Here is a 27,604-nt window from a genome sequence, read left to right as displayed (position 1 = left end):
CGCCAAACCAGCACAGATTGGAATACCTTACCCGCATCACTTATAAGCATAAGTGGTACCGATAACCTTAAAAGCACATTTGAAAATTTTATATTATAATTAATGTTGCGGGTGACAGATTGTTGTGTATGATAACTGTTCCTATGCCATATTTTTAAGTTATGCCTTGTATTTTATGTGGTATGTTTTTATATGCTGTACCTTGTATATTTTTATGCTTGCCATGTTTTTGGTTACCATTCTTACCATTTTGTTTGTCATGTTTGCTATGTTTTGCTATGCATTGCATGAGCTACTAATCAAATACTTGCAGAACAATTATTTTTTCCTTCTTATTAGCGAATTACTTACACGTGTTTGCCTTAGGCCTTTCCTTTCAAAGTTTTTGCTTATTTGCATTTTGTATTTATCATAAAGTGTGTGTTAGTTTTATCTGTACCTACTTTTGCCCCTCTCCTCTGCAATGTACAAATGTACCTGCAGGGTGTAATAAATAAATTAAATAGTTTGAGACGAGAAGCCTTGGTGGTAGTGAGTTTTGAACTTACGACCCCACGCCCAGAAGCTGTGTGTCTTATCCACTGGGCGAAACTAGCGCCGTCTAGATAGCAGGCCTTTGTGCTCTGCTTTATGTCATCATGCTACTTGAACCAAAATTTGTATCGCCCAGCCCGGCGTGACAAAAGCGGTGACGTCAACGTCACCACGGCTTGCTCTGGAACATTCCCATTAGATTCTACAGCAATCGGACAAGATAGCATGACGTAATGCGTCGAGGTGCAGCGACCTTGTGCTATGTAGGAGGCGCTGGGCAAGCGCTTCAATGCGAGCGCTTACCCTCGAAGAGTTCATAATTCACGACTCGAAGGACCGCCCAGCGGCGTTCAATTGGACATTAATGCTTTCGCATTCACAACTCATAAGACGTCCTCGTATATATATTTTTAATTTCTTTATTTACATAATACAGCCCTACAAAGGCTACAGTGTGAATGGTTACAAAAGAGACTCTACAAGGAATGAAACACTCACAAGCATAAACATTAATTTGCTATTAAAAATGGCCTGATGCTGGAACCCAGCTTAATAGCATCAAGTGCAGAAAAAAGTGGTAAACAGGAGGACAGCACATATCAGGGCGCAACGAATTTCCAAGGTGAATTGTTAAGTAGGATAAAAACTCCATTTAAATGTAATAATGGGCGGGCACAAAGATTTCAGTTTGAAGTCGTTGTGGAACAGTGACAGCTTTAATGGAAATGAACGTTGTCAGAAAGGCTAATGCAGGCTGTGCAGCATTGTTTCCATAAATTTGATAATGAAATCATCTACTTGTCGATCTCCACATCTGGAATCAGGTCAGGGTTTTGTGCATGTCACAAATCATAAAGGCCCACGCTGCGACACTCCATAAGTTGAATGGGAAGCGCTGGGGTGCCTTCTTCGCCTCGTTCCTTTTGTCTTTGCCACATTCATTGCCAATCATTTTAATTGTCACTGTTATTACGTCTAAAACGCAGCATGCATATGATAATGTATGTTACACTGCTGGAGTAAACAAAGTGTACTCAATATAAGATCATGATACTTTACATCTTCATGCACACTATACATACTGCCTTCAGAAGAAACTTTCTCAAATTGTCCTTGAAGTTCGAAGTTGCAGGTTTATTGAAATTGCTGTAAACTTTTACACAACTTTTTTTCTTGATTGAAGTTAAAGCCGTATAGTGTGGTACGAGTTCAAGGATAAGAGCAAACAAACGAACAAAAATATCAATTATCAGGTAGGCGGGAGCATGCCACATCCCTCCCCCTTCACCACCCCCCCCCCCCCGCTAAAAATAAAGAAACGCTACAATACTTTACAAAGTTGCAAACAGTCACTAATGCACAACCATAATAGGATTTCACAATCTTGTCTGTGTACTTCAGATACTAGAAATATGTTACATATATATAGAAACTGGGCGATATGCTATCTATGCCAATGCGACTCGCGCGAAAGCTTTAGGCTCACTGCAGAAATTATATGCACGGAGTAATGTTAACTGAAACTCATTATTTACATTTATATGTTTGCAGTTGGGGCGTATATTCAAATTGAAAAGTACAAAACGATCGCATTTCGTACAAGGCTCACCTTTCAAAATATGCATCCCCTCCTTTGGTACATAGCCTGCCTAATTTCGCGTTTTTAAGGATGAATTTCGGCGCGAGGACGCGTCGCAGAGTGACACAAGCCCTTCAGCATTTCATGCTACTCTGAAAATATTTTAAAGCTGACAGCAATGCTGTCGCTTCAAAGAGTCCGTCACCAGGTCTAGCCATTTTGAGCTGACAAGTGCCATGCATACAATGCGCGCTAGCGATCGTGTCTGCTGAATATTATATCGCCACGCACCGTGGAAAGAGCTGAAATTTCAAACCGAACACCGTTTGCCTTTCTTCAAGAGTTGGCCGCACTCCAAACCGGAGGATTGACGTAAATGCGCAAGTGCGCCAACGTACACATGTCTGTGCTATGACGTCGCTCCTAGTGACACGTGACATTTCGAGAATTATTCGAGGTAACATCTGTTATCTGTGGCTTCAACAAACGAGTTACAGTTTACAGCAGTAATAAAACATACAAACCGAATGTCTGGGTGTTTTTGTTTTACTTTGCACCGCAGCAATAACGATAATTTCCGTTTTGTCAGCTTGTTCCCATGTCGTGGAGTCACGCGCGCGGGCACTACAACTATGCCATTTTCTACGGTGTTCCAACCCGCGATCAAGCTATGTGAACCGCTCGCGTGTGTCTCGGTATTTGCGTAGCACGGACTTATACCGCTAGTCAGGTGTGCTTGTGCACAGCGCGCAGAATCATGCGATGCGTGAAACGAGAAAAATGCAACAGCTCACTAGCGACACCGTCAGCGGAAGCGCAGCAAGAAAGCGAGGGGAAAAAAAAAGAAGGTGGGGCCCGTGGCGTATGTGTCATGCGATTCCGGAAATCCGGTATGGGAGAACGCAGGGAAATAATTTTGCTTGCGGAGGCTACATGGGGCAAGTGGAGAGAAGGTTTATATTGGCGGTGACGCTCGCCTTCTGAAATCATGGGTTCGCGATACTTAAATATTTCTATCTCGGCGATTAATGAACCAATTGAAAAATTCTTGCTGTAGAACGTTCCCTAGAGGACACGTAACTTTCAGCATCACGTATATTTTCTATGTGGCCTGGTGAGAGGCCCTACCGGGAATGGCGGCCAAGGGAAGACTCACGGTGACGGATGCTCACACGGTCAAACGTGACCTGGCCGTCGGTACGCTGAAATGTCTCGCGATTAGTGTCGTGCTCACCTGCTCGCACCGCGATCGTACTGAAAATTTGTCAGCGAGCGAGTTCACGAAACAAAAAAAAAATTACGGGGTTTACATGCCATAACCACGATCTGATTATGAGGCATGCCGTAGTGGGGGACTCCAGGAATTTAGACCAACTGGGGTTCTTTAACTTGCACCTAAATACACGGGTGTATTTGCCTTTCGCCCCTATGTAATTTTGGCCGCCTTGGCCGGGATGCAATCCCGCGACCTCATGCTAAGTAGCCCAACACCTTAGCAACTAAGCCACCACGGCGGGTCGAGATCTTTTTTCTACCAAGGCGACCATTTGTGGCAGTCACCTGGTCTCACGATTTCAGCGAGTCACAGGTGTGAATGCCGCCTAGCGTAATGAACAAAATCAGCCACACAACGACCAGCTTCACTGGTTCTGGCGGAGGTGCGCCTTTGCGGTGATATTCCACTTCAGCATGCGTAATCAGCTTCCCCGAATGGTTAATATTGGCGTTGATATGTAGTGCTGTCGCTAGAAAATGACTGAAAAGCTGGCATAATCTCTAAGTCGGCCATTTTTTTTTCTTTTATACTGATATTCAACAAAATTTCTTGTACGATATAACCAAAAACAACGCTGAAGATGTTTCGGCACTAGAAACGTCGTAAAGTGAAACACATGAGTGTCACTGATGCCGCATCATTTTAGATTTACTTTCTCAGCACAACAAGGCGTTCCTGGTCGCACACGATGGTAGCTTCTGGCTCTTACGTTAAGGCTGTCGTAGCTTGGCGTTGGAAGTATGATTCTAGTCTCTTACTTTTCTTTAAGGCTACATTACAACGGTACCGGTTCTATCACACCAGACACCATTCAGTAATGACGTCGATTAACACCACCAGGATCGAGAAGTCCAGACGATACGTGGTGCCCTTTGCTTCGCCGAACCCTACTATACCTGCCTATCCCCCGCCCCCTTCCCGAAACCTTCTTCTTAATTCCAAGCCCTCATATTGCTTTCGCGCAAGGTATCTGCAAAATGTTTTCGTGGTGTTTTACTTGCCTACACCGTTCTACGTGTGAAACAGCGCTTGACAAACTGAACGGAACAGGTGCACCAGGCTTGCAGTGGAAGTCCGCCTCGCTCAATTGTGCGATCACGCAGAAATGTTCAAGCCAAATCCAGCAGCTAGCAGCTTTTCTTGGGCATCGTCTGCCTCCGATTGCCCTCCTCGCAGTTATCGCTGCATCTCGACTCACCAACTGCGCCACGGGACCTTCCGATCCAGTCGCTGGCGGTGCTTTCTCTTTTGCCCGTCCCCACCTCAGTTTTCGCTACGCGCCTTTAAACCAAGAGAGACCAGTTTTGTTTGCGCGAAACAGAACTAGTAGGCAAGCTCGTGGCTGCGAGATTGAGAGCTACGGAATACTTCCCTGTCTACGTTCGACGAAAAACGTGAACTTATCCAGAAGGAAAGCAGTCCACTTCCTTGTTGTTGTTGCTGTTTGATCTTCGAGTAAGTCTTCTCTGATAGCATATCTAAAAAAATTCCTCGGTTTTGTTTGATATCGCTCACTTTTATGTGCTTGCGACATCTGAACAGGGCACACAACGTTACGCAACAGCGCGGAGCTTGAAGATATTGAGGTTTCTGCACATGTTGAGTTTTTTTTTTTTTGTCAGACTATACGGGCCCTATATGATGCCTGGAGCGCCGCTGACATCATGGCACCCTAATAGGCCCCAGTGAACCACGCAGTCTCCACGTTAGAACGTTCGTAAGACACCGCTCAATCATAGCGGCTGACTCATAATAGCCGTCAACCACGCGCAAGAATGTTTTTTTTTTTCACGAGCCAAAAAGCTTTGGGATTTAACTCCCGTATCCATGACTTCCTCTCAATGGAGAAACCATGAAAAATTGCAACATTTTACTTACAAGACTGTAACAAACACGCCTCCAAGTAAGTTCTCTGTCTAACATGTATCGCAATAATGATGACAGCACGCACGTATATAGTGTGTGATTATATTACTTCGACCACTTTTTTTTTTAAAAAAGCCTACAACATTTTCTCAGAGTTGGTCTCCATACATCAGTGATCTGTCCTGGATGACAGCATTTCCAAGAAAAACCAGCGCAATGTGTTCCCTAATTAAAATACTCACATTCCTATAATTACGATTCTTACGGCACATATTTACGCTGAAGAGTTGGAGGGAATCGTCATAAAAGTCTAATTCCGTTTTTCTACATTTTGAAATTGCCACGTAGGTGAATATAACTGGCGTCAAATTATTATTGCAACTTACATAATGACGCACGCGGCACCACCTCTGATGTAGAAAGATGGTACAAATTCAAGCTGCCGTCACACTTCCCTCTTTCCCAGAGGTTCTTCTGAGTGGCGCTTCACGCAACTCCCTGCTGAACGCATAGTCACTCGAACAACATTAGCATGGATGCTGGGTCCCTGGCGGTGTTCTTCGAAACAGCGCAAAGCTCTGAAGTTCTTGTTTTTATATGTTGAATCAATTGGTTTGCTACCTAAAGTACGACTCACGCACGTCGTCTCGTCAAGACCGCGACTTTATTTTCTTTTGCATTTACATCTCGCATCGGACACTTACTCAACTACTAATGACATCAGACGACCTGCATTGTTTTTTTTTTTCATTTTTTTCTTCTGCCAACTTCTTCTAGGCTCCTTCTTCTCCTTCGTACCATTTCCTGCAGAGCAGCATATAGGCGCAAATACGCTCGCTAAACACTCTGAATTTTCAATAAATAGCTTATGCGCCTTCTCTCTCTCTTTCTCTCAACAAGAAGGGCAAGTCATGCCGGTTTGTTAAGCGGTATAGCGAGGTGTTATTACGTCACCAGCATGCCATTACGTCGCAGGTAATTGCCCTGCGAGCAGCCAGCCCTTCGCAGTGCTGCATGCGTAAGCAATAATCATATTAACTGAATGAAAAAATTCACGCGCTAACTCCTGTGGCAGTTGTCTAAGTATGCGCAACCATTGTGCCACTTGCTCATCTCCACGTAGACCGGTGTCATTATCAATGTTATGAAACTTGATCCGACCCCTATAAACCCTTATCAACCCTCATCGCTCGTTCGCTTATAACGTTCGATAGCGAACACGATATAAGGCTGGTTTAATTGAGATAGAGTTCACAACAGCACTCGAACCAACCACCATTGCCGTAATCTAGGGTGAAGGTAATTAGTCACATTGAATTAAGATGTAGATAATTAGGGCACTGGATCCCTCGATCTTTGGTGGGACTGGAACCCACGATCTTGGGAGTTAATTAAGCTGAATTACGGTTAATTTAGCGAAGCTGTTGCAAAACCACAACTGCATTTGCTGAAGCGGGTATGCGATACTTTATTGATGGTTCGGATTCTTGTTTTGAACTAGTTATTTATTGAAACGTATACTGTTATGTGCGTTGAATGGCCGATTCCAAAGAATGCATGCACTGTTTCCTTCACTTTGCTGAGCACTTTTAGCCTCTGCCTTACATGAGTATGAGCCCTTGCATTTCTTGCGTGCTTACGGAGGTATAAGCCATTTCCTAAGGGGGAATAAGCCACTCATTGTCTTACGTGACGGACAAATGTCTTCTTAGGTCCGCAAAGAAATATTTACGCATTTCATGATTTGGCGCCGCTGGTTTCGCTCTACATCACCGTTTTGAAGTGTGATAATACGTAACTAGAAGTTTAGGACGATTCTCTTTAATATATAGATACATGCCGCAAGGTTTGAAACCAAACAGTTCATATTTATAATTAATTTGTTATCGAATGAATTGCTATGGCTCTTCGCCTGAATTATGCCCGTGTGGGCAATATTTCATGTGTGTGGACGCTATTCGAATAAATCTTGTAGGCTCTTCCTTTTAAAAAAGGCTTAGTGGCTATGGAGATGGGCTGCTAAGCACGAGGTAGCAGACGAATCCCCGCCACGGCGGCCGCATTTCGATGGGGACGAAATACGAAAACACCCGTGGCACTTCAATTTCATCATCATCATAATTCATCATCATCATCATCTATTATGTCCACTGCAGCGCGAAGGCCTCGTCCTGCGATCTCCAATTACCCCTGTATTGCGTCAACCGATTCAAACTAGCGCCAGCGAATTTCTTAATTTCATTGCGCCACCTATAGTCTTCTGCCGTCCTCGACTGTGCTTCCCAAATCTTGGCACCCAGTGTAATCCCCATGGTCCACCGGTTGTCTAACCTACGCATTACGTGGCCTGCCCAGCTCCATTTTTCTCTCTTAATGTCAATTAGAATATCGGCCATACCCATTTGCTCTTTGATCCAAACCGATCACTTTCTGTCTCCTAACGTTATGCCTAGCATTTTTCGTTCCACCGCTCTTTGCGTGGTCCTTAACTTCTTGTCAAGCTTCTTTGTCAGTCTCCAAGTTCCTACCCCATATGTCACCACCGGTAAAATGCGGTAAAAATTCTTTTCAGTTATAATGGCAAGCTTCCAGTTAGGAGCTGACAGTATCTGCCGTATGCGCTCCAACCCATTTCGCTTCTTCTTTAAATTTCCTTCTCATGATCAAGGTTCCCTTTGAGTAATTGACCTAGGTAATCGTACTCCTTTACAGACTATAGAGGCTGTAACTGAACTCTTGTTCTCTTGACCGGCTATTGGTCATTATCTTTGTCTTCTGCATAATAATATTCAACCTCACTCTTACACTATCTCTGTTAAGGTCCTCAGTAATTTGTTACAAATCTCCTCCAGTGTTGCTGAATAGGACAATGTCATCTCCATACCGAAGGTTGCCGATATATTCGCCGTTGATCCTTACTCATAAGCCTTCCCAGTTTAATAGCTTGAATGCTTCTTCCAAGCAGGCAGTGAATAGCACTGGAGAGATTGTGCCTCTTTGTCTGACCCCTTTCTTTATAGTTATCTTCCTACTTTTCTTGTTGAGGATTAAGGGCTGTGTAATATCTGTAGATATTTTTCAAGATATTTACGCAAGCGGCCTGTACTCCTTCATTACGTAATGCCTCGACATCATCAGAGGCCTTTTCGTAATCTATGAATGCTTATGAGAGGCTGATTGTACCCTGCGGATTTCTCAATTACCTGATTAATGACATGGATGTGATCCATTGTAGAGTAACCCTTCCTGAAACCAGCCTCCATTCTCGATTACCTGATTAATGACATGGATGTGATTCATTGTAGAGTATCCCTTCCTTAAGCCAGCCTCTTGCCTTGGTTGGCTAAAGCCCAGTGTTGGCTTTATTCTATTGGAAATCATATTGGTGAATATATTATATAATACTGGGAGTAAGCAAATGGGCCTATAATTTTTCAATTCTTTAATGTCTCCATTTTTGTAGATTAGTATAATGTTGGCATTTTCCGGTTCTCTGGGACCCTTGAAGTCGATAGACACTTCCTATAGAGAGCCACCAGTTCTTCAAGCATTATATCGCCTCCATATTTGATTAAATCGACTGTTATTACATCTTCTGCTGCCGCTTTCTCGCGTTTCATGTCTTGCAAGGCCCTTCGAACCCCACCACTAGATATAGAAGGAGTCCCTGCAACCTGTTTATAACTGCTTTGAATGGAGGTATCGTGGCTCCTCTGGGTACTGTACAGGTCAGTATAGAATTCTTCCGCTGCTTTTACTATACCTACGAGATTGCTGGTGATATTACCCTGCTTATCTTTCAGTGGATAGATCTTGGTTTGTCCTATGCCATGTTTCGTTCTGACTGATTTCATGCTGCGTGCATTTCTTTTACGGCTTCCTCTGTCTTTCTCACGTTATAATTTCGAATATCCCTTATTTTCTCTTGTTGATCAGATTTGACAATTCCTCGAATTCTATCCTATCTCTTGAATTGGACCCTTTCATTTTTTGTTATTTTTTTATTAGGTCCTTTGTTACTTGGGAGAGCTTGCCTACTGGTTGTCATGGTGCCTTGCCTCCCACTTGTATTGCTGCCTCTGAAGCCAGCCTAGTTGCGGTTTCATTATTTAGCTCTATGTCATCTTCATCCCTCTGTTTTAAGGCTGTATATTTGTTTGCAAGTAGCAGCCTGAATTGGTCTGCTTTTACCCTTACTGCATCTAGGTTGGCCTGTTTCTCCTTGACCAATTTTGCTCTTTCTTTCTTCAAATTCGGGTGAAATCTAGATCTCACTAACCTATGATCACTGCACTTTATTCTACCTAACACTTCAACATCCTTCACTATGTTAGGATTGGCAGAAAGTATGAAATCAATTTCATTTCTTGTTTCACCAATAGGGCTTTTCCAGGTCCACTTTCTGTTGCTATGCTTCCTGGAGAAGGTGTTGATTATTCGTAGCTTATTGCTTTCCCCAAATTCTACCACAATCTCTCCTCTAGCGTTTTATATATTCGGCGCCGTACTTGCCAATTGTTTGCTCAGAAGCCTGTTTTCTTCCCACTTTTGCATTGAATTGGCCCATTACTACAGTATACTGAGTTCGCACTTTTCTCATCGCTAATGCAACATCTTCATAAAACTGATCTACTTCATCATCATCACGACGGAATGTTGGAGCGTAGGCTTGTACTACCTTTATATTATACATCTTATTAAGCTTGATTACGACTACTACTACCCTCTCATTATTACTGTAGAATTCGTCAATGTTGCCCGTTATGTCCTTATGGATTAGGAATCCTACCCCGTATTGCTTTTTTATCTGAGAGACCTCTATACCAGGAGACATGGCCGTTAGTCAGCACTGTATGAGCCTCCCGAGTTCATCTAATCTGACTAAGGCCAGTGATATCCCAAACTTTAATGCCTGATAGTTCGGGTGTTAAAGGTTGCCAAGGTCAAGGTGCACGTTAAAGGAGACCTCAGGTGGTCTAAATTTCCGGAGTTTCCCACTACGGCGTGCCTCATAATCAGATCGTGGTTTTGACACGTTACACCATAATTAAATAAAGCATTTGAAGTAAATAAGTGGCAGTTTCTCCCGAAAGGCGTACCATCGATTGCAATAGAAAATTAGTAGACAACTATGCGAAGTAAGGATAGTAGCTTTATCGGCCGTATAAGCTCGTAAACATTCGCTTGCTAACTAAATTAACAAGCATAGTCTCACAAGCGTACGAGCAAACGTGAACACATCGTACTCGATGAGCGTGAAAACTCGCTGTCAAAACTCTGGAGTGAGAAAGCGCGGAAGCAGCAGCGAGAGAATTGACCTTCGTGCGGCCTCTCGCTTCAACGCGAACTAAGCGGCGAAAACCCAGTGCACACGAAGCTATCAGCATTCGACGCACTCTATCCGCATCGCAGATAACTTTCAATATCGGGCCCACGCGGCCACAAGCTGTTTTGGCGGCGAGTTTCTGATAGCAGATTTGTGAACCGGAACGACCTTCCCAATTTTCCAGTCATCTGGAATGAAACCTGAACAGAGTGATTGGACAAATATAGCATACATATAGCATAGCATATCGCAAGCAATGCGCCTTGTATTTTTTAAATTTTTAAATGCGTAAGCATTTCCATGCTTACCCAACGATAAAAATCGTCAGTCACATCAAACAAAAATGTGGGCCAATCCCGGAGATAGTGCAGTACCATGCCGACTCACGGCGCAGGTGAAGCAGGCTTCAAGGGCTCAGCAAAGTGAAGCAAAAAGTGGATTCTTCGCAGTCACGCATACGATGTAGATAGATTCCGCAGCAGCGAGCGGCTTTACTTTCGTGCTGCCTGTCGCTTGCGCACGAACGAAGCAGCGAGAACACAGTGCTCACAAATCACTCAGCACACAGTGTACTCTGCACCTTTGGCAGATAGGACGACGAGCAGATTTTAATGAAGAGAAAGGAGGAGAGGTCGGCCTGGAGAGCGTGTCTCGAGCCTGCTACTCCTCATTGGGGAAAGGGGAAGTGGGAAATACAGGGAAAGGCAGGTGGCAGGTGATTATGTCATGGTACAATGAGATACTATAGCCAGGTTGTCCAATATGCGGATGCGCACTGTAGACGCAATAAACGTAAGAGTAACCTTGTCCTCGCAAAAGCAATCTTGTCCCAATAAGTTATTGCGCAAACACATTTCGCACTGTCTGCACGTCTCACAGGTTCTAGAGGCGATCGTCTAAACCATTTCGCAGATAATTTTCAAGATATGGCCCGCGCGCCTCTCTTCAACGTGGAGCGGCGAGATTACAGCGCGCGAAGCTATCAGCAGTCGGCACACTCTGTCTGCATCGCTGATCACGTTCAAGATATGCTCCGTGCGGCCCATAATGGTCCGATGCGGATGGATATATAAGGCACTAAGAACGATGGCCGCTTATAATTATCGGAATATCATCAGCATACCTGGCGCCGTCGCCTTCAGTAGTTTCCTTGCCTCATCAGTTCACCTTGCGCGCCGTCCGCAGCAGCTCGCGTTGCCGCAGCGCTGTCGTTTATACCGGTCGTATCAGGTTTCACAACATTCATAACGACACCGGGTTGCGTGGAGATGAGCAAGTGGTAGAATGCTTGCGCACACTTAGACAACTCCCAAATAAGTTTCTCCGCGAATTTTTTTTTTAGTTAATCTTGTCCGTGCCGGTAGATAATCAACACCCGATGTTGTAGATGACCGCACAAATCTCCTCCACATTGAAAGCGAAGACTGACATTGAATAATTTATACTAAGCAACGGCGATACGGGAGAGAGAGAGAAAGAGAGAGAGAGATAGAACATTTATTTGTCATGAGATTCGGCGACTTCCTCGCAGGGTGGAGCCCTTAGTTCAGGGCCCCATTGGCTTGCGCCACTCCGCGTGCCCGCCGGATCAGCCGTCGCTGCTCTCGCGGGTCTGAGCTGGTCAGCGCAGTCTCCCAATAGGAAGGTGAAGGAATAGGGGAATAGCCCGGAGGGTGTGGGCACTCCCAGGTGCAATGATATGATGTGGGCTTTGCTCCACTATAGGGACAGTATGAGGGATATTGTGTGGGGTGGAAGAGGTGAAGATAAAAGAGGCAGGGAAATGAATTAGTTTGAAACTGTCGCCACGCCACGGCATCTTCTCGATTAAGGGAATTATGTGGTGGAGGGAAGTGTCTCCTGGTATCTGCGAAAAAGGAGGTGCATTAGATTCGTCAGTGAACATGGTTGCAAGGGCGGAATTGAACACGTCAGCGCAATCGGAATCAACAATAATTTCATTTGATTCGTTGTCTTAATATGGCCCATTTCGCTATTGTTTATGGCTCCAAAAATGCCTCGGATTATTAATTAATAGGCTTTGTAGATTGTTGTGACACAAGGAACGTCTACTGTGACGCAGTGCACAACGTAGCTCTCTCCAGCTTCTTAATATTTATCCCATGCGCATGGGCGTCCGCTTTGTTTTGTGGCGCGATAAAGACCGCTTTTCTTTTCTTTTCTGGGCGTTTTATGGCGTTTGTAAACCGTGGCATTTGCTGAAAGGAACCAAAGGTGACTTTAAGGATACATTTATTTGTAAGTTTGCTTCGTTTGTTTTTCAAGCGTGTTTGGTTGCTGCTATCGTAATGATCTTGAAAAGTCGATTCAAATAAAGGAAAGAATGTATTCATAATTTCAGCTATTACTTAGTAATTTCCTGTTTTTCGTAAATTTTTTCTTAAAGGTATACCGTGCCAACAAACTGAACAAAGAAAAATGGCATGGACGACTTTATGATCCCTGATCTCAGGTAAATAGCAAATGAATGAAAGGCTGTCAGGGTGGTCGGTTAACTCGAGATAGAGGACGTTATAGCAGCTTGCTGCAAAACCTGGGTTGGTTCAGTTACCACCCGAGAAAGGCTAAAGTTAAGGCAAATATTGACAAAATTCCTTATTCCTGTGTGTCCGACGCCGTGAATAATCCTACGTTACGCCAGTCCATTTGCGCGAAGTTAAAGTCACTGAAGAGCAGGCAAAGCGCGTTGGGGCGGGCTGTGAATAGTTCGCTTATGATATTGTTAAGTTGATAGGAGAAATCAGAAGTGCCACTAAGTGTAACAGACATCTTATTATTTTTTTCTGTTTTTTTTTTTCTTTTTGGAGATGTATGCATTATCACGTGTAAAGTCTTAAGATCTGACGGAACGTTAATTAGCGAGCGTGTCAACTGCTCGTGAACTGAGACTATATTCGTGCACCACCACCACGCTTTCCTGCGTGGTTGTTCCGACAGAGGTACAAACCGTGCAGGTGTGTTCAAACTTCGCTATGAGTGATGTCGCTGCTCAGTCAGGTGTCAGTTAGTAATAGTGTGTCGCCACCTGTCGATGAGACTGTCTTAGACACTAATTCGCGCTTTGGGAGAAAACTCCGCAGGTTTGTGTATATCATAGAAAGCGAAGCACTATTTCTGGTACAAGCCGGCGTTTTTTTTTTTTCGTTTGTGGAGGCGTAATTGCTCTGCTATTTCTTCGATGCTATTTGAGGAGGAATAAAAAATGTACCTCTTTGTACCAATTACTAAGGTCTTAAGAGGGAGGGAAATCGTAATGCCTTGATCTTTTGTGAACGTTTGCGGGAATTTTTAACTGGCCACGAAAAGTCTTTACTGCTTTGCTGTAAGCAGTGCCATTACGCTTTTGGCCATTCCAAAGTTTGTTTACTTTGGTTTTATGGAATGTCAATTTTGTTATGAGGGGGCGAGAGGATTGGGGGAGGGGGAGGGGGGAGACGACTTCTGATGCGATGTGCACGTTCTATTTCTTCTGGGGCACTGAACGTAAAGGTATTCCAAACATTTCTGTTCCAATTCTGCAGTCAGCTTTTTGAACCACACCCTGTTTACCTATCTGTCGTGTGACGTCACGAAGAACCGCGACAGTTACCCATCTGATATGACGCGTACACACTGACTATTCATGATTGGGCATAACAAAAGAAAAATAGTTATTTCTGATTCGACGCTTTTTCGCCATTAGTCGTCGGCTATTGGTCAAAAGTTCTCGGGCTGCACCCACTTCACCTGCCTGTCACGCGACGTCACAAAACACGAAAACTCACCACGTCAAAGTGACGTGTACGCATTAAAGATGCGTTAATATGCCCAACTGAATCTTTATGAATACCCACAGACTGCCCTGTTCGGAGTAAAATATGGCTACCACCGATGGCTCAGGCACTGGCTACTCGCACCTGCCGGAGAGCCATGGGTTTATTGGCATACAATAAAACTCTTTCGCGGCCGTGTAAAGTTTTCGAGCACTTTCCGCACGTTTACGACCTCGCTCTACTGACTCTGCTGAGGATCCGTTTTAGCGGCATTCTTAACCTTCCGTTGCATGCCGCCGCAATTTTCGACCAGCCACCTCAAGCAAAGTAAGGGAAAGCAGACCAATCGCGGACTCCGACACCACCCTCTTCGTCCGGTTATCGATTTTCAGTGGATGGCTCGGCCCCATCGAATCCCTCTGCAGTTGAGTGGGCTTCTCACCTCTTGTCAGCCAATTAGATAAGACAAGCCCCTTAGTGTAGTCAATGTTATTCGTTTCTAAAGCAAGCAATGGTGACCTCCTATAAACGAGGAGAGTCCTATAAACGATTGGTCTGTTCAGAAAACCCTGCGTGTCACCGCCCGATGCTTGCGTCGGCGGTTACGCAAATTCGACGTCAGGTGATAGGAATAAAAACATATTGGAATAGTTTTACGTTACATGGCCCTTGGATCCCAATGATCAATTGTTGCAACCTATCGCGGCATAGATCCACAGTCAATTTTTCTTAGTCGGCAGTGTTTTCCGATCCTGCAGTATCAGGAATGCCGTAAAAAGCTAAATAAACCCACCGTGAACAATTTTCGGCATGGTCGATACGTTCTTCGAGCCCGGAAATGCTATACGTAGCCTGCTCAGTCGTGGTGGGTATTTCATCCACTTTGTTTCGAATGGCCAAAGACTGGTAGCTGCCTCAAGGTCATTCGTTCGCTTGCTGAGTTCAGTAGTCGCTTTGTTTGTAGAAGTACGTTGCCACTTATGACCCTGAATTTCAGTGATCAGCTGGTTCTGACCGGACTGGCGGTTAATTTTCACGATTCGGTTAGTAGGCTTTCTGGGACGCCGGGGCCCGGGTTCGTTTCCACATTGCGGCCAAAATCAGCAGGGCGTGAATTTCATGCGCACATTCAGCAGTGCAGTGCGGGTTTGGCAACTGCACCTGAAAATTATTGCTGGAATTTCTAGCAAGAAGATCGCGCGATTGGCTAACCTACACTGCAAGATATAAAGGTTTAGTGAACTGTGCCGAGGCACAGTAACCGAGCCAACAAATTTGTGACGTCGGCTTTAGGACTGGCGCTTGCGTGGCCGCTGATGACGATGAGGCTTGCATATACTTGACTGAGGACCAGACGCTGAGAGTTCTTCTATAGGATGTCCGGGTATGGCGCATCGCTGGTACAGAAAACTTGGATGTTGCCCAGCTAGTTTCCACAATAGTCGACCACGCACCTCGACGAAGCAGACGGAGCAGCACAGGTTATTGCAGGCAGCAGGAAGTGTGCCGTGGCGAAGGTGACGCTCTGCGTGGGAAGAGCGAAAGGTTTAGGTAACTGTGCTGAGGCACAGCCACCGAGCTCGCTCACTCACTCACACAGTGAGACGATGTAATGACCGCGACGGCATCACGATCCTGAGCACATACCTAGTGTCCCAAGCTATTAGATAATGAACACCACTGGGTCGGAGAAAAAGGCGCGACGATGACAGCATGACGAGGCGGAATCACGAAGCGGAAATGACGGCAATTGGACTACCACACTGGCAACACGACCACAAGCCCATACCTTGTGGCCCAAGCTATTAGGGAACTCCGACCACTGGGTCGGAGTAGAATTCATAACGACGAAACCATGATGAGAGGGAGATTGTAAAGATGGATGGACGACCAGGGAACGCCCACGACGGCATGACGGCCAGGAGCTCATTGGCCACTGGGTTCGCGCTAGCTGGTAGGCAACTTGTGCCACTGGGTCTGCGTAAGAGGGTGGATAGATAGATAGATAGATAGATAGATAGATAGATAGATAGATAGATAGATAGATAGATAGATAGATAGATAGATAGATAGATAGATAGATAGATAGATAGATAGAAACTGCTGAAGCTCGCACAAATTGTTATTTGCATTAGAGTGTTGCTGCTCTAACGCGCAGATTACACATATAAAAGGAAAGAAATGAGATCATCTTTGTTCTGCTCTGACGTGCATTAGGAATACCGTTGCAGTATGCATCATAAACTGGCGGCCATTCATATATAGCTTGTCTAAATATTAAATTATGACGCGACTGGTCGGTCACACGCATGATTATCCAAGCACTATTTTTCTGGCAACATGCATCTCAGGCTTTCCTTTTTGTTGTTGCATATTGTGAATTAACATTTTATTGTTGATATATAGGTGAGTGTGGATTGTGCTCAGGCTCATTAATTTTTTTTTATGTTCTTTACTCATTTCACTGTTTTACTTTTCTTTCTTTCTTTTGATTTGTTTGCGGCGATGCTTATCAGAAATGAACTTTGGCACAGCTGGCTATATAATAGCCAACGTTGTTATCTCACATTTCAATAAACAGCCACAAAAACGATCATTTCAAAGAGGTGAGACTGTTTGAGGAGACCACATTACAAATTAATGGACTGCTGGTAACAGAAAGCATGAAAAAAATTGGAGGACGCTTAAGCTTCGTCTTCAAGAGTGGAACGCGACAGCGTTCCCGTCGACCCGCCAAGGGGTGTAAGACAATGCGCTACGGCGCGGCGATCACTTCCGAGGCGCCCCGCATCGGACTTTGCACCCACCAATGTGCGCGTCGAGCAACGCAGCGTTTGGCGCGGCAACGAAACGTGCGCCAGGGCAAGCAGAACGAACCAAAGAACTCGGTGTCTCGGAACGTCGTGGTCGGCACGGACAGCCGGACGGCGACGCGCCTCGCAGCCCCAGCCCCAACGTCCCAACGCGCGCGTGGCGCGCCACCTGTCGGGACAGTGCCGTACATGCGAGGGGGGGTCTTCTGTATTTACCGCAAGATGGCTCTGCGTGTGCGGAAAGCGCAGAAGAAATGTAGCGGAAACGTACTTCGCTACGCATTTAACTGCGACTTCTGTAATTTACATGCTCATAATTACCGATATACACAGCAGTATAACTTTCTACGGCACGTTTGTAAGACAACACCGCATTCACTAGAGGCGTTTTTGTCCAACTTTGAACGATCGAACTCATGGCTGAGTGGTAGCGTCCCCGTCTCACACTCCGGAAACACTGGTTCGACTCCCACCCGGCCCATCTTGCAAGTTGTTCTATTTATTAATTGCCTTCTGGAATTTTTCGCTCACGGGCAACGCCGCCGACACCGACGACACCGGTTTTTCTGCGACACGAGCTCCTTAACGCTGTCGCGTTAAAAGGAAGAGCTCAATGGGGACTTTTAACCCCATTTCATGGAGCAAGTGCTATAATTTATGTACGTTGGTAAATCCGCATAAATTGAGAAAATCACAAATAACGACGCAATAATGTTGAGCAACATAACTTCACGGATTGAAACAGCCACAGCGATCGAACAAGAAGTGAATTTGGCTCTTTTACAGCGAATCTGTCATTACGATTTGAAAGGCTTGATGGACTCTTCAAAGATATATACCAGTTTTTACAATTTAATTAAAAATTAAAACACTCACAACGTCTACATATTATGAGGAAATGGTGCATTTGTAATGCGCAGTATGAAGGCAAATCTTCAAGTGTCTGTTCACTAAGGGGTTAAATCAAAGCTGTTAAATCATCGTTATCATCCCGTTTAGAAGTGTTCAATAAAACGCCTAAAATGTTTTTGTCATTCTTGTTTTGCCCCCTTCCACAGGAAGACCCTAAACGTCACAGATTTCATATTTATGAGTGGTAGAAAATATATTGACGGTAATCTGCACCTAAAGTTTGAATTATGTGCTTTGAAAATATTTACTTAATACTCAACTTTCACGAATTTTTGACCGAAGTTTGTATTGGCTGCCAAGTTGCGGTGGCGGTATAGTCACGAAAAAAAAAAAAAGTTGCCCCCAGAGCAGAGCAGCTGCGGGAAAGCGCACGCACTAGGGCGGTTTCATTGGGTGCAAGCTCACGCCACGCGCAACCAATCAGAGCCGTTTTGCTTCCGCCGAAGAGAGAAAGGACAGGAAAGGGTCCGCGCGCACTTCACCGGATTCGTTTCCGTTCAGTTTGGTCTCGGAAAACGGATGGGACAGCCATGCGTTGTGCGTTCTCCGTAGAAACAGGCAGCCTTCGACGAGCGGCGGCGAGAACTCGCCCGGGAAAGGGCTCGCCGCCGGTGCGCCGATGCAGCCGTTAGAGCTGCCCGAGCCCAGGAAATCCGACAGCAACAAGAAGATCCTGAGCTGAGGGAGCGGGAGGCCGAAGCGATCCGGCACCGTTACTTGTGGGTTACTTAACCGTGACGAAGGTCAGGTGCACACAGGACAGGCTTCGCTTGCCCCCATTTTCTGGTGGGGGAAGGGTTGATCATTTTATACTTTATTCACAGCAAGTAGCTGCTGTTCCCCCGATTACTTGGTCAAAAACATGTTGCACGTGACAAACGATAAATGTTTAATCTGTGTAGCTTCATTGCAGCCTTTGTATAATGTTACTTATTCAAGCGTTCTAGAGTCTCATACAGCTGTTATTTGATGCACTTTCGAAATTTCTGAAGTAACTGCACAGCACACCAACTTCCATATCAGTAAAAATTGTGGGATTATTAAATTTATTGTCTGACAACTTTCGTGTTCCTGCTTTACTAGAAGCGACGCAAAGAATTCACTGAAACATCGTTTTCTTTTTCTTTTTTGCACCTGCCCAACCAGGATGGAGGTTTCTTCCTTCATTGACCTCAGTGAACTGGGCAAGGTACCTTGTTTATATTTTGGGAAATTAACGGGCACATTATACATTATGCGAACTCGAAGTGTGACATGTGTGCCCTTACTACCGCATGGGCTATCAATTACGCATAACTGTGCTCCGGAGCATATATTGCTTTGTATTACGAGCGGCGAAAAATTTACCCCGTTGCCCTGACATATGTACATACGCCACCAAGGTAAAACTTCTCAAAAATGAGCAGATTTCTCTTGCGAATTCTCGATTTCTCGCGCGAAGGTACATCCGCGTGTATTAAATACACCTCTTGCAAAAAGTTCTGAAAAAGTGGTTTTTAAATTGTGGTTACTAGCTACCTTTCCCAATGCCCAGAAACAACTGTGCCTGAAACATTGTTCATAATAGGAAAAATTAGTGGTACTTTAGGCGCAATGTGTCCCAGAATTTTGAGGTTACTGATCTATTACGATTGTTATGAAAAATTCATGAACGCTTGTTTTCACTGTATTTCCATTCGTTTAAACTGGTTCGCCCTCCGTCGTCGGTAAACTTGATGTCCTTCTTTCTGTATGGAGAAACTAAGGACTAGGTCATAGTTCATGTGTAGGCCAAATTCAAAGTGGGTGAGTACTGTGGCTTTCTAAGGAAATTACATGTGCACGGGCTCCGGACTGCTGTGAATGGTTTATGAGGTCGCAGATTTTAGCCCGTTTTCAAGACGGAAGACGTGGCATCAAGCAATAATTTCGCCGAAATGGGGGCGGAGCTATGGCATATCTTCGAGCTAAGTTAAACGCATACGAAATAAATGCCGCCATAGCACAAAATTTAAGGAAGCCCTCAAAATTTGCATACTGCCGTCATCATTTATGCTACCCAACACCACGAGTTAACTCTATTTTACAACAACTTTCTGCTTACTGGAAACGTTAGTTATGTTCACTGCAATGTAGGACAAAACTGTACCTTTCCTGGCCAGATTGAAAGTGTTGCAAATAATTACTGAACTCTCTCTTTTGGCGCTCATTTTTTTTTTCGTTATAGGAGGTTTGTACTAGGTTTCTACGGTGTCGATAACTACGAAATGCACATTCTTTGTAGTTGTTTAAAAGTATAGGCTGGAAGTAGGTAACGTGTAAACTAAATTCAAAGTACGTGGACCAATTAGAGGCCGTAGCAGTAAATCACATATGCAGGCTATCCGGAGCGTTACAACTGTGTTTCAGGAACAACGTGAAATTTAATATGCTGCCTTGGGGGAGTGTGATCTCCAAAATCACATCTTAGGAAAATGGGGGGATTACTGTGGCCAATATTTTCGCAAAGTAAACTGCCTGTGGAGTATTTACTGCAATTCTAAAGATTATTTACCAAGTTCCTAAAACTTTATATGCTAGCAAGGCTTCAAACGAGCCAGTCACGTTCGTAGTGGCTACGTTTTGCACTGTGTGAATAACTTACAGGCAAATGGAAATTTTAAATGCAACCGGTCGAAAGAGGCAGGGTTAAAAGTAAGGTTGTGATTCTGCGAGGTCACGCAAGGCTGAACTCTTTTTATTTGTGTGTCGCGCTCTTTAGTCAGCGAAGCCAACTTTTCCGTATCACTTTGTTTTTTTTTTGTTTATCTTTTAAATCTTTTCCTAATAGAAGCATATCAGATATTTATGAATTTAGACCCTTCGTCAGTAAACTCTAGTTGGACAGTTAACACTCACCTTTAATTCGCTTCTTTCTTATTCTTACAGCAGAAACTAGCTCAGAGCATTAGATTGCTACAACTATGCCCTCCCGGGCGGAGAAGACTGAGTACGCAGCGCCTTTTTCTCGTTCCATTTCTCATTCTCTCTTTGTCATTCTAGACACTCTGACGCATCGCTTTCTCGCATATCGGCTACCAGCATTTCCGCTTGTATCATCGCGAGCCTCGCAAAACGTGCGACGTCTCTGACAGAGAAACTGCGGCCAAAGCTTCAAGCGCCTGAGCGCCTTGACGGACAGCTGCTTGCACGTCCTTCAGTTGCGGTGAGCGCTGTTTCTCGCGTAGATATTTTCGTCCTTGCCTTTTATTAGTTTTCCCGTTCGCCATCCGAGGTCATCGCTTGCGTTTCGGAGGGCGGGCCACGCTTGTCAGCCGTGCTCTCTGCGCCATGGTACTAGAACGGCTTTACTTCCACCACCCCCTTTTTTTTTCTTTCTCTTCTTTTTTCGTTTCGTCTGAGCGCCGAGTTGTTTCGTAACACGGGTAGTGCGACGTACGCCTGCCGTCGGATACGGTGCATCGGCCGTTCGTTCCGCCTCCGTGCTTTCCTCCTGCCTACGTATTCTTCGCCTGGTTCCTCTTCTGACGTCGGCTGTCTGCTGTTCTTTTTACTGTCGCTACCCAGACGGTCTTATTCTCGGCGTGGAACATTGACGTAATATGTTACGAATGCAACGACGCAATGAGTTGCGAGGCATACAGGAGTTATAAACATTTATTGAAGAAAAACGAAAAATATAATAGCAGAATTGCGAATAGGCGATTCGGCACGGTCTCATAATGGAAAGAATTGGAAGGCAATTCAACCTCTATATGATGTCGACAGAAGACGGTGTCTTTCTGAGAAAGCTAGGCGTAAGCATAGGTTGTATGAACCCAAGAATTCATTCCAAGGCCTGCAGTGTCTCAAAGTCAAGCGTCTGCGTCTTCGACCAAACGAAGAATGCGAGAATGTTATCCTTACCCCAGTTACTACCGGTGCCAACGCAGTGCTGTACCACTACTGTGCGGTAGTACCGCATAGGGGTAGCATCAGTACCGAATACCGATAATACCAGCACCCCTCGTACCACGTACCAATACAGCATGGTGCTACCACGGGTACTATCGGTATTGAGCCACATTTCTAAACAGCACTATCTGCGGGATCGACCCACGAAAGAGGCTAAAAACACACGAAGCCTACACGTAAAATTAGGGTAGTGCACCGAAAAACACACTGTCTTTCAAAGCTATATCCTCTAGCAAATCCCCCTGGCATGTGGCGAGAATTACGAGTGCCAAGGTGGTTGGTATATTAGCAAGTGCCTTAAGTGAACGCAACTAATCCTTAAAATATCCACTGTCTTCCATTTGGCAACATACTGCAGCGTAAGCCACTGTTATCCTGATTTTCTTGACACATTTATCTTGGTTAGGCGTCGTAATGAGGCATCGCGTTAAACTTTCGAGGCACTCGAAAAGGGGGGCACCAGCAGGACACAAAGGACGCGTGCGCAAGGCAGAGGCGTTATACACGGACGGGCGTTGTACTTTCAGCTGTACTGGAATTCTCATTGCCGCGCATAACCTCCGACGCACGCGTATCTTCGACTCCTCCCAAGATATGTGCGAGACGTGTGCACGTACCAACTGGCCCAAAAAATGCACTCTTGAGGCATTTCACATCAGAAGGAAAGGCCCAACCGGTTTTAGCAAGTTGTCAGTTTTACTTTTCTGATAAAAAGGTTGCACGCGCAAAAACCACTTATCATATTCCCTGAATAGTTCCCAATCATTGTTGAGCTACCGCGTGAACCTTTTTCCTACTTATATCATGATTCTATATAATACCCATTTCTTTGAATAATAACTAAAAAATGTTGCTAGTAGCACTCGAATCGTCTTTGTGTCCTGGTTTCGTTCGCGCTCTTCTTCTCATGAAAAATATATGGGCTTGCTTATTCCTTCTGTCTTGCAGTTGTGGCGTCTCATCCTAGCTCTTCGGAAAAAGGCACGAAAAGGCAGCAACGCAGACAATCACAAGGGCATTTATTGCATCTTTTATACACCAATTTATTTATTTATTTATTTATTTATTTATTTATTTATTTATTTATTTATTTATTTATTTATTTATTATGCCTCGAATGCCCCGTTGAGGGGTATAACATGAGAGGTGGGCTATTACATCAGTAGATAAGGTGATCGATGAACTGCTTGAAATTGCTGGAACTTGAGTGGTGCCTGGGATCGGTGGGTAGGTTATTCCAGTCTTTGGCTGTTTGTACAAATAATGAATGCAGATGGGCCGAAGAACGTGCTGCTATTGGATAAACTGCCTTTCCATGACTTGTGCGGCATGAAGTGCGGTGGACGAGAGCGATAGCGGATGGGCAAAGCAGTGCGTGATAGAATTTATAAAAAAGACAAAGGCGAGAAATTTTGCGTTGCGGGGCTTAGGCTTTAATACTGGCGCGGGATTTAAGCACAAATACGATGATGTAATTTGAATAATCCGAATAAACAAATCTTATCGCACGGTTTTGCACAGCTTCGAGTGTATGTGTATGGTTAGATTGAAAGGGGTTCCACACTGCTCATGCGTATTCCAACTTAGGCCGAACTGTAGTGTTAAGTATGCTTGGATCTTTAGTGAAGGAGGAGCAAGTTTTAAATTTCTATAGCCAGCCGATTTATCGGCAGAACATGGCGATGGGCGCGCAACAAATCTAGGAAGTCCGACTGACGGCGACTGGATAGCGAGCGAATATGTTCACCCCATGCTAGACACGAACGCGTGGTCGTTCGCGCTTACAGTCACGCAAACGGTGACGCGTTCGAGTGATCGCGTTCGTCCATTCCGGTGTAGGCCTCGCGAGACAGTCCCGCAGAAGCATGGATCGGCCGTGCAGCTCGCCGAGCCCGAGCGAAAGAGGAAGAGCACATTGCGAGCCTACTCCTTGTCGCGCACGACTAACCCCGTCGTTATGTGGTGCTAGCTGTGCAACACTCGCGCCATCTCTCGTAATGAGCTGCAACTTGAATACGTGTCATCAATTTGGTCACCCCATCAAACCTATCTAATCAGCGCTCTTGAACATGCTCAAAATGGCACCGCGCGTTTCATCGCCAAAGACTACAGGCGTCATTTCAGTGTTAATAATATTAAATCTCCTCTCTCCTCATCATCCTTAGACTCAAGCAGAAAGATTGCTGTAGTCTGATTATTTCATAAGATAACAAACCGTCAACACCAAACCGTCCTCCCTCTCTCCCAATCGTTACGAACGTCTCGCCGTTTGCACAACAACCGCTCCTTCAAGAGTATCGTTGGGCGCACAAACGCCTTCATCAGCCTTACCACTAGCAATTGAACTATGGAATAGTCCCCCTGATAATGTTGTCGGCATTCATGAACCTGTTAAGTTTCGTCATGAAGTAACCACTATTCTTCCTTGACCAGTTGCTTCCATTAATTTTTTTCTTAATTATGTACACGCTTCTCGCTAACTTCTGTAATTGGTAATATCAAGAGATGCGGCCTCACATTACTTTCGTAAAATTTTACGGTGTTAAATGACGTACGCTTACATTGTGTATGTCGCCATTCATTCCGATAGTGTATATTGCGTTCCGCTAACTATTATGTAACGTCACCTCGTTTTACGTGCCTTAGCATACGTCTCATATAGTCGTTATCGCTTTCCACTCCTTGCAATGCTTCCACTTATGAAGATATATATTGTGTAATCCTCTCTTCACACAATACTCCTGCGGGAGCCTGTATGCTTTTCTGAATAAAAATAAATTAATTAATAAACCAGATTGCGCCGGCACTAAGCTACGCGGAGAAGCCGGATCACAAGAGACGAGAGACATGCGGGGAAGACAGCATATTAGGGGACGCGTGACAGTCGCGCATCCCCACATCCCCCCAATCTTAGATCACTGCATATTCCGGCGGAACTTGTCACATGGTCTAATATCAACGCGTGCTTCGCGAACAAGGGTTAGTACTTGCAGAAGTGGCCGCGCCGAGGAAATGTACACGTCCTGTCCATAACATGCGAGCCGACATTATTGCCCGGGGTAGCTAGATCGTAGTCTGGGGCAGCACCGCAGACGATGTGCAGGTTAAAGCAAACCAGAGTTGGCTCCACTCACGCTGCGTACACTCAACGCACACGGTAGGCACCAAAGTAGTGCAAGGGAGAGGAATTGTGCATGCACTACTACGATGTTCCATTCGGGTAGCAAAAGTTCAGGCGGCTACTCAGATGCTAGATTCACGTGAACAAAGCTCGCTTTCTTGAGTCGAACGAGTAATTTCCATTCGTGCGAGGCTAAATAGAATGAGGCAAGCAAAGTGCAACACCTCAACGCCACGGTCCACCAGGTTGTTTCCCTCCACGTGCAACAGGCAGCTTCGTAAAGCCTTAGGCCTAAAGCGTCGCTACCCTGACAAAAACCGGCATCCAAAGAGCAACACCCAAAATGGGCGCCAGACAGGCAGCTGCGAGGAGATGTCACCTCTATGAGGTGGTCCCACCCCGCTCGGTGCACACAGTATCCGAGTTGACGGCACTCACCGTCCCAGACAGTGCCGGAGCGCCCTGTTCCAGACCGCAATACCAGTCAGCGCGTAGCGGCATCCGTGGCCCACGGCCACCCAGCTCCCAGTGCCGCGACTTCATCAGAGTCAAACAGATACAAGAAGCTATTTAAATGAGAAATTCAGACCGCCCACGAGGCTTCCGTACTCACTCGCTTTAGACATGCCAATGCTCCGCGGGCGCTAAGCCTTGCTCTCCCAGGATGTAGACCACTTGGCTCGTGCCGACGAACGTCAATTAAAAAAAAAAACTTGCGAGAAGGCTTAGCACGTTGAAAAGTTCAAGCACACTACAGCCACCGTCGCCTTGCTCAAGAGAGCACGCAGCCGACGCTAGCCATCAAAATCCACGCCAGCCTTACGCTTCGATTCAAACAAATGTCCCGAACGAAGCAAAACTGTTAAAACTATCGTCCTATGCCTCAAGAGGTCCACGTTGGGCAGCTAGATGTGAGGTCGGCTCATCCCAGCTCTTCAGACAAAGGAACGACGACACGGTAGTGCTAACAATCACAAGGGCATTTAATGTGTCTTTTATACACTAATGCTTGCTAGCCGATCCACAAAACATACCGATGGGCGCCCGACCAATCGAGGAAGTCCGACTCCCCGCGACCGGATAGCGAGCGAATATGTACGCCCCATGCCAACGCCTGGTCGTTCGCGCGTACGGTCACGCGAACGGTGGCGTGTTCGAACGAGGCCTCGCGAAACGGTCCCGCAGAAGCATCGATCGGCGCACGCGCAGAACGTCTGCGCCGCTCGCCAATCCGGAGCCCAAGGGGAAGAGCCGACTCCCTGCGGCGCCCGATCAACCCCGCCGTTAGGTGGCCCTCTCAGCGCCACACTCGCGTCATCTCTCGTAATGCGCTGCAGCAACACCACCTAGATCTAGGTGGTGTTGCTCCTTGACCTGACTTGCTCCCTGTAACCTCCTTGACCTAGATTAGCTCAAGGCCTCCGCACACGTCCGTGATGTCACGCACAAGGGATCGGCCTGGAAGTCAGCTTCACCCTACACGGTTTCTCTCGCCTGCCATCAGGGGTCCTGTTTTCAAAGATACCGCGTGTTTTGTGCCGGCTTACTGTTATTTAATGTGTCCCTACTAACAGATGTACCCCTCGGGAGTACTTCACATGGTTTTTAGGCTAATTCAGGCATGAGAAGCCGCAGGCCTTTGTCATTTACTGCATGGCGAACTTAGTATTCGTGCTTGTTCTTTTTCTCCCTGAAATTATTTTTTTAACTCAGCTTTGGAAGCAAAAAGCCCATTTGTTAGCCTTACAGCAACTAATTCATAACAAATCCATTCAGAGGTCGTGGCCTCAGATCCAACCTGCGGCATGTCGTTTCTTTTTATTATAACTAGTCATTTACCTTGCAGCCACAAAATAATTAACATATTCACTTCCTATTGTTTACCACCACTTCTTCACCGCCTACACTTTCCTCGATTGTGGTGACTGTTAGCTTCCCTCATGTGTTGATCTATAGGTACTTCATGCTGCACAGATTTCTCAAAACAAACCTGAAAGACTTCAAAAAGATATGCAATGAATACAGGGAATGAATAGATTATTTCAGCGTTTCACACATACACACAAGGCAGCCGTCAACAAGTTGTGTGACATGGTGAGATATATACCTCAAGCACAGAAAAAAAGTACAATTTCTTGACCACCACAGTGTGTCAAACAGCAACAAGCATAGATATTTACATATACATGTCCATCATAAAAAAAGCGATACATTTTGGAACACAAGTTCTCACCCATTACAGTGCTATATCCAGCAGTGGCTTAGTATAAAAAGAGCGCGAACAAAATATAAAGTGGCTTAATACAGAGCTATCATAATCATGTAATTAGATGTACAAGAAACTGTCACTACTGAAAAACAGTTGCCAGTAAACCATACGGACATCAATTTTCAGCTCTTTAAAGTTTGCAATTTACGCTTCCTATTTAAAACAGTTTTGTCATTTTTGGTTTTACACAAATTATTCAACA

The sequence above is a fragment of the Dermacentor variabilis genome, chromosome 4, assembly GCF_050947875.1.
Source record: "Dermacentor variabilis isolate Ectoservices chromosome 4, ASM5094787v1, whole genome shotgun sequence".
Classification (NCBI taxonomy): domain Eukaryota; kingdom Metazoa; phylum Arthropoda; class Arachnida; order Ixodida; family Ixodidae; genus Dermacentor; species Dermacentor variabilis.
The sequence above is the reverse complement of the archived record's forward strand: the minus strand, read 5'-3'. Positions refer to the sequence as shown.